The sequence below is a fragment of the Eurypyga helias genome, unplaced genomic scaffold (genome assembly GCF_000690775.1).
Source record: "Eurypyga helias isolate BGI_N326 unplaced genomic scaffold, ASM69077v1 scaffold24750, whole genome shotgun sequence".
In the NCBI taxonomy this organism is placed as follows: domain Eukaryota; kingdom Metazoa; phylum Chordata; class Aves; order Eurypygiformes; family Eurypygidae; genus Eurypyga; species Eurypyga helias.
In genome coordinates this window covers 30,856-39,030 of record NW_010224115.1, presented here as the reverse complement: position 1 = coordinate 39,030, position 8,175 = coordinate 30,856, and positions in this window count along the sequence as shown.

Here is an 8,175-nt window from a genome sequence, read left to right as displayed (position 1 = left end):
CGGGGGGTCTCCCAGGAGGATCATGGCATCACCAGGAGGCCTGTGGCATCCAGGGGAGGAACGAAGGGGGCTCCGAGGGGGCCTTAAAAGCTTCCGAAAGCCCATGGTGGTTGGCTCCCTCTGGTTCGGGGGGCTTTTGCTCAGCTGTGGGCCATCACTCCGGAGAAATGGGCGCCTTCCCCCATCGCTAGAAACAAGCGCACCCTTCCCAGGCTGCTCCGCGCCCCGGCACATCGGCCAGGACTCCTGCGGGGTTGTTTTCTTGGGAACGGGGCAGGTGTGTGGTGGATTTGGGGTCTGGGGCGCGTTGGAAGCAGCGTGGAGGGTCAGCCGCATGGCATCCAGCACACCCAGCTCTGTCCTGATGCCGTTTGGGCCTGGCAGGAGCACGTTTTTGTCATCTCCCCTGAAACAGCAATCCCTCCAATTTCTGAGCCGTTACTAACACGAACTCCTGCAGAAAACCCACCTACTTCCCACCCAGGGAGTAGCAAAGCTGGAAAACCGATGCAACAGGCAAAACAAACACAGAGATCCTCCTGGGCAGAGTGTAAGCAGAGGAGGAGCGGGCTTGACCCTGCCGTGGGGTTAACGGAAACCAGCACATGAGTGGGAGCAGGAGCACAGGCGGCGTGGGCCGCCGGGTGGGGGAACAACGTTCTGGGAACCGACGGCAGCGCTCCGCCGCGGTGGCCGGGACATCCTGCTCACAAACAGCCCAGCGCCTTCTTCCCCCTCGCAGGCAGGCGAGGACGTGTCGGGAGAGGCAGCAGCATCGCACGTTTCCTGCGCTGCCCTGATTAGGGGGAACCGGTGGGAGCAGTGCGTGCACACCCAAGCCAAAGTGGCGGGACAGCAATTCCCTGGGGACTGAGGCATCTTGCACACGTGTGGGGGCTGGTGGCTGCGGCCCACAGCGGGTTGGGGCCTTGGGACTCGGCTGTTTGACGTGCCGGGGGCCAGGCAAGGCACAGCTGGAGGGATGGGCGCTGTGGGGGTGCAGGAGGGGAGAAGCCTGGTGTCCAGCCCATTGCCCAGCCCTTGAGCCTCAGGGATGACGTACACAGGATGCTCCAGAGGGCTTTTACTCACATAACCACCTGGAGAAGGAGACTGTACTCCGTAAGGGTTTATTTACTCGCTGGCAACTGGAAAGCTCCTGCGTTTGCTCTCCTGCAGCCGAAGCCCCATGGCATTGCTCGGGATCAGGAGTCCCCTCTGCCCCCACCATGCTCCCCGGTTGTCCCATCCCCAGCAGCTCTGAGGGCAGTTCCTGTGGGTGCAGCGTGGTCACCCTTTGGTGACCCAGTAATCAGATGTAGCTGTTACCAAGACTGTCGGACAGATCCTACACCGACTACTGAGCAGCCAAGAGCACCATGTCTCTGCCGGGTCTCCGCCTCCGCTCTCGGCAGGGCTGGCAGTGAGGCAGAGCAGCTTCCCTGGGAAAAGAAGACATGGGTGACTGGGGAGGGGATGGTGATGAGGAGGGATGGCTGGGGGCAAGTGGGTGCCTGGTGGCAGTGTTTCATCCTGGAAATCCCACCCAAACACCAGTGTCAGGCAACACTGGGGTCTTCTGCATGGTATGTGGTGGGCTGTCACCCTCATGCAGCACGTATCCCTGGTTTTGTCCCCCTGCCCTGGGCTGACCCGTGCCCAGGGGCCAGGCAGGGTTCCTCTTGTGCCTCCTCCCTGGTGCCAGCTGGGGGGTGCCCCACACACATGGTCCCAAGGGGCATCCACTGGCCTGAGCACCTGCAGCATGGCCCCATCTTTCCTGGTGCATGTGCACCCTCCCCTGAGGCAGGCACTCGGCTTCCTCCAGCAGCGGAGAAGGAGCTGGGCTGACAGGGAGGCTGCAGGGCTGGGGGCTCCCGTGCAGTGGGGTGAGGCACAGCTTGATACAGAGGGTGGCACCAGGGCTGGTGGGTGCAGCGGCAGAGCCCAGCACTAGCACTTCAGCACCCTGCAGCCTTTGGGGGTCCCTGCAAGGTGCCTTCCTGGCACACAGCCCTGTTCAGCTCAGGAGACACAGGCACAAAAAGCCGTTCCCCTTCTCCCAGGCTCCCCCTCCCTCCCAACACCACCACCACCCCCTAGCCTGCGTGGCCGGGCTGAGCCGCGGCTCACCAGCCCACATGGGCTTCCAGTAGCCGCGCACAGTCAGGGCGAGCGGCACTGGGCAATAGCGCAGTCAGCAAAACCATATCCCCCCAGCAAGTCCCCACTTGCAGAGCCCCCAAGAATGCCCTGTAAGCGGACCCACAATGCCCCTCTGGGCACTTCAGGGAAGCACCATACCTGGCCATCTCCACCAGATGCCAGGGTCCCCCGTTGATAGGAAACGTGTCGCCGGTGCGCGGGGACCTGGTGGGCTGCAGTGTCCTGGAGTTCCCAAGGTGTTCGTCTGGTGGCTCAGCAGGATGTGGCTCCAACGCTGCTGGCCTCGTGGCCCCGGCCACAGGCACACTGCCAAGGCTGCCACTGTGTCACTGCTTTTAGTACAGCGAGGAGCAATGTCTGAATTCCCCTTCCCTGGCCGGGACATCCGCGCTGGTGTCACGCAGCCACGCAGGGACAGCCCCAGCTCGGAGGCTGGCCCGGGGCGCGACGCAGCTTGCAGAAAGGAAATTTGCACCTCAGCCCTGTCAAAGCAAGAGCGTGGGGATTTTCAGCGGGGTTTCTCTCTCTGCCGTTGTCTCTCTTTCTTTTCTCATTTTCTGGAAATGAAACAAACTCGTGCTCCAGCCCTTCGTGCCACAGGGTGTCTATGGGAGGGGGTGACAGCCCCTCTCCTTCACTGCTCCCCAGTGCAAGGGACTTTTCAGCGCAGGACGGCTCTCCCCCAGACTCTCCCACTTCCACGCCGCAAAGGAAGGGGCTTTCTGCTCCCTCCAGCAGCTGTGACTTCTGCCAGCCGGGTTTAGGGAACAGGAGGGCAGGCAGAGCAGCCTGCTGCCAGGCATGGCACTGTGCTGGGAGTAGCAGCGAGCCCCCAGCCACCCTTCAAACCGTCCCTCCTGCCAAGAAGCACTGATTTTGGGCAGTGAATGGATGCAGCCAGCCTGGAGCACAGCAAACGATAGTGCTCCTGTCACCATGTGGCCCGCAGACACCCCTGCCAGTCCCGAGGCCTGGGCTGGGCACGTGGGGACAAGCCGAGCGCAGCGCAGGGACACCCGTGGGTGCTAGCTGCAGTGTCATCCTCAGGCTCAGGGCTCTGCCCCAGCAACAGGCACAGCCCCGATCTGGGGGGCAGCTGGGCGAAGGGCTTCAGGCTGCGTGGGAGCTTGCTACAGCTCCCTGCATCAAGCTCTCCTTTCTTGGCAACCAAGAAGCAAGAGAGTTTTCTGGGACAGTGCTTTGCCTAAACAGCCATTCCTGTGGAGAGACATTAAATTCCCGTGGTTAAATTTAGCCCCTTTTCTGGCTTGCCAGGGTCAAGCAGCACTGAGCACCGGGGGAGTGGGTAAGGCAGGGCATCACCGTGCCCCCTCCCTGCAGCCCCAAGCACAGCATCTGCAGAGGAGAGCCACTTCTTGGGGGGTGCAGGGGAAGCTTTGCTGCACGTGAGCAGCCCCAAGGGCTTGAGGCTTTTTCCAGGAGTTCTTGCAGCAGCCAGGGTGTCTCAGGAGATGAGCTAAGGACAGTGCACAACAGACACCAAAAACCCAGACACCCCTTGGGAATGTGATCCCCTCTCCAGGCTGACCCTGCAGTGACCCTCAAAGCAAGCCCAGGGGAAAGCAGTTGCTCTGAGTTTCATTTAATCAATCAGGGCCATTATGTGACTAATGAAGGATGTGTGTGCCTTGAGCCTGTTCTGGTTTTCCCCACGCTGCTCTGACACTTGAGGAGCATTGTCCTTTGGCAACAGCCATGTGAAGCCAGAGGCCATGGGGGAGCATCCTCTGGCTGGTGAGCGCTCCCCTACCCCCCAAATGCTGGTGCTCCCCAGCTCTTGCAGGTGCAGCCCCCCAGGTTCCCTGCGCTGGGACCGTGGCTGTTGTGCTCCCACTGCTTGAGTCATTCAGAGACGCTTCCAACGTGAGAAACCAGAGAAAGGAGAAGTGGTCCACTGACCCACTTACTGTAGGGAGACACAGGGGACGAGAGAAAGCGGTTGGCAGCTCTGCTCCATGTCTGGGGAACCTCAGGGCTGGATTTGCTGGATACTTAGGGGGGTTGGTGCCATCGGCTGCACTGTGCTGCAGCTCCCTCGGGGTCCCGCTGGCTGCTGGTCGGCTGATGGGTGAGCTGTACGGGGCTGCAGCCCCTCTTTGCTCCGTCATTGCTGGGGTGCAGCAGCCGAGCAAGGTCTGCCAGGTTTTTCTCCTCCAGCCTGGAGCTTTGGTTCCCAAGTAGGGAGTTTTTTTCCCCCAAGGACAGGTGTGGGCTTTGCTCCTGCTGTGATTTATCTGCACTTGGGCCAGGGTTTGTCTCTCCACCTGGGCTGGTTTTGCAGCAGCCTGGATGGAGACAAAATGCCTGGGCTGGTGGTTTGTTTTAATATTTTTTCTTTTTAACTGAGACAGTGGGTTCTGAAAACAGCAGCTTCCCTCAAGCCCTTGCATAGCACGGTGGGGCTGGTTACGTGGGATAAACACATCCCCTGTGACTAAATCCCAGCACTGGCTCCATAAAGGAGGCTGGAAACACCCACAGCATCCTTCACTCCAGCTGTGCAGGGAGGCACTGAAAAGGTCACAGGGATTTCCTGCAGTGTTTGGTGAAATGAGTCAGCATGGCACGCGTCCAGGAGGACACGGCTCGCAGACTGGGCAGGAGTCAGCTGGCAGCGTGTGCTCGGTGGCACGGGGAGGAAGCATGGCAAACCCACTTGGCATGGACTTGCCAAGGGCATGTCTATGGAAGAGCAGGCATGTGTCCTGCCAACCCTCAGCCTGCCACTGCTTTTTGGAGCAGCTGTGCCCCAAAACCAAGCCCTCCCCCAGGCAAGCAGGGTCCGGGTGGGATGCAGGCGGCAGCGGGAGATGCTCCAGCTTGGAAGTGCTGGTACAAGGGGCCACACCTGGTCCTTCCACCGGATCGCCGGTGCCATGCAGCACAGCCAGCGTCTCGGTGCCCTCTACACATGTGAGTGCTGGGAAGGATGAGTGCCCCGTGGGTGGCTGCTGCTTTTGAGATACCCTGCATTCCCGAGAAGCTGCCATGAGTCACTTGCTTGTTCTCTCACATACACACACAAAAAAGTCCCAGGAGAGATCAGACATGGCTCACTTTGTTCTGAGTAATTTTTATCTGCCTCAGCCTTGTATTGAGCTGAGAATTGCACAATTATGGGAATCAACCAGCACTTTCTGCATGCATGTGCATCCTTGGCTCTGGCTAAGCAGGTTTCTCCACGACTCTCAGTGGCAGGAGCCTGTCCTGGCTTCCCCACCACATTTGCACGGGAGGACAGTGCGCTGTCTCCCAAGGAGGTTTGGGGATGGGTGGATGTGCTTGCACTGCGCCTGGCTCCAGGCAGGACTGGGATGCCAGTGCCTTTCCGCAGCTCCCCCAGGCACAGCAGCCGTCTGCTACTGCCTGGCCCATCCTGTCCCAGCCGTGCATGGGCAATGCTGACGCTCTGCAACGGCACCTGCACAGGTTTGTAGGGCCCTTGGAAGCACCAGGGCTGCTAATGCTGCCCCACTTGCTGGGGCCACGTGTGCTCTTGCTGGAGCACGTGGATTTATCAAGCTGTGCTGCGGGGATGCCCGGCTCACCTCTGCATGCTTCGTTCTGCACTGGCTTTCACATGCCTGTACAAAGCCACCCCCTGCGTGCAGCGAGCGCCAGGATCTGGGCCCCCTCCCCAAGTTATTTCTGAGTGTCCTCCAGTTTCACACCTGGATTCCCCTTCCCCCAGCCTTCAGTATCTTGATAATACCATTTTCTTGCTGCTCCCTCGGGTTAGACCTAATCTCCCCAGTTTACCCTTCTGTCTCTGCATCAGGAACCTGGAGCTGCCTCCCGGTAGCTGAAAATGGTTAAACCCAGCAATTCAGCACCTGCCAGCAACACAACCCTTAATTTTTGACGGTGTCCGGGTTCTTGCTGCTGCAGCCCCCAGGGAAAGTTTTGCCTGACTCCCCTCCATGATCCCTGGATGCTGTCATCCCACGGTGCTCGGAGCATCCCTGCCATGCAAGAAGCCCCATGCTACCCCATGCAGATCTCCAGCACCTAGGGCTGGAGCACGCTTCTTGGGAGCCATCCCCAACACTCCTGTGTGCTCATCCTGCACTGCCACCTCCTGACTGCCTTCTTCACGGTCACGTCATCTGCTTGGCGATGTTTTCCCCATCTGCTTGTTTCTGGAAGAAACACCTTCTTCAGCCTTTCCAGGTGAGTACAGTCTCACAGCACCAGGAGATTCCCAGACAGGATGACTTGAATAAAGTCACGTCCATAGTTCAGGGAACACCAGTGCCAGAAACGCAGCCCGGATCTTCCATATCTCTCCCAGACCTCCGGAAAACCCTTTCCCCTCCAGCACTGAGCAATATCCTTCTACCTCACTGCACCAGGGCAGGGTGGTGCAAAGCACCCAGGGCATCCCCGGGTGTGACACACCGCTTGTTTTGCCCCAAAAGTGTTGCTGGAAAACATGAGGTGGGTTGTCACTTGCCTTCCTCGCAGAGAAAAGGAGCCCCAGGCCGGGCGCTGAGCCAGCCGCTGGCGCACGAGCTGGAGGAAACGTGCGTCTTGCTGGCTTTTTGCCCCTCGGATATGGGGACACACACACCCACCGCTTTCTGCCCCGGCTCCTGCTGCATCAGCCAGTCCCTGGGCGAGCACAGGAAGGAGTGGGCAGCCCCTCGGTGGGTTGGGGTTTTACACAGCCCAAGGGGGAGTCCCCCCGGGTGCTCCTCGCTGCTGCTGTGGGAGCCCCAGCCAGACACAGCTGCCCAGGATGGTTTTTCCCCCCTCAGACCCCGGGCTGTCATAAGGAGAGGAGTGGGAAGAGAGGGGGTGTCCCCACTGAGGTGGTGAGAACTGGCCCCTCTCTGAGGGAGGGGGACAGAGAGCTGTTACTGACCCCACAGACATGGGGTGCTCCTGCACGGTGAGCCCATGGGGCTGGGATGCTTGAGGTTGTTCCCAGGCTGTGCTGGGCTACATGGGGACACGGGGAACATGGGACATGGGGAAACGTGTTCTTGCATCCACTGGGATTGCTCCTACTCAGGGGGCTCAGCTCCTATCTCATGTCCCATCCCCTACAAGTCCCACCTGCCCTGGGCTGAGGATTCATGTCTGGGACCCCAAAACCCCCATCCCCACCACCTCCCTCTGTTGCCCAGACACCTAGGCCCGTCACATGGATGCTTCTGCACACACTGGGACTGTCACTAAAGAGGTCACTGTCCCCACTGCACTCCTGCTGCCCCTCAGCATGATTTACGGGACGTTTCCCCACCTTGCTCATGTGGAGGACACCAGGACCACGCAGGGCGTTCCTCCTCGTCTTCCTGCTTGTACGAGCCAAGGGAAAACCGTGTGCAAGCACATGTACATGAGCACGTGCGTGTGCATTTGGGGGGGCGTGGGGGATTTCCTGGGCTTTCAAAAAGAGGTATTGAAAAATTTTTCATTTAAAATGGAAGAAATTTGGGAAAAAAAACCCAAAACCCCAATTTCAGTGCATCTTCTCTGGGGTGTCCTGCAGGACCCTGAGAGGAGAACAGCGAGGAGCAGCTGATGGGAAGGGGACTCCCAGGCATCACCCCAACCCTCTTCCTCCCATGTGGCTTGAAGCCAGGCTGTGTGGCTAAATCATCGGTGCTTGGGGTGCAGGCACTCGTGCGACAGGGATACACCCCACATACGTACATCCATAAGTTCATCCCTAGCTATTCCGGGGATATACTGCAGGCTCCCAGTGCTGGGGGGCGCAGGGCAGCCTCTCCTGCTTCATAACAATAGGTCATCTGCATCCTGAAGACAATTTTTCCACTAAATCACCATTTCCTCAAGCTCTGGCAGGTACAAAAGAGAACTGCCGGCTCCCGGGGGGCTCCAGCCCCAGGTACAAGCCCAGACTGACCCACAGGGAAAATAAAGGCTCCTACAGCCCGGGCAGCTGCAGGGTGCTGGCCTGCAAGCCACTCTCCTCCTTCTCCTCTGCGGTGAGAGGGAAGGTGGGACCAGGCAGAGACCGCA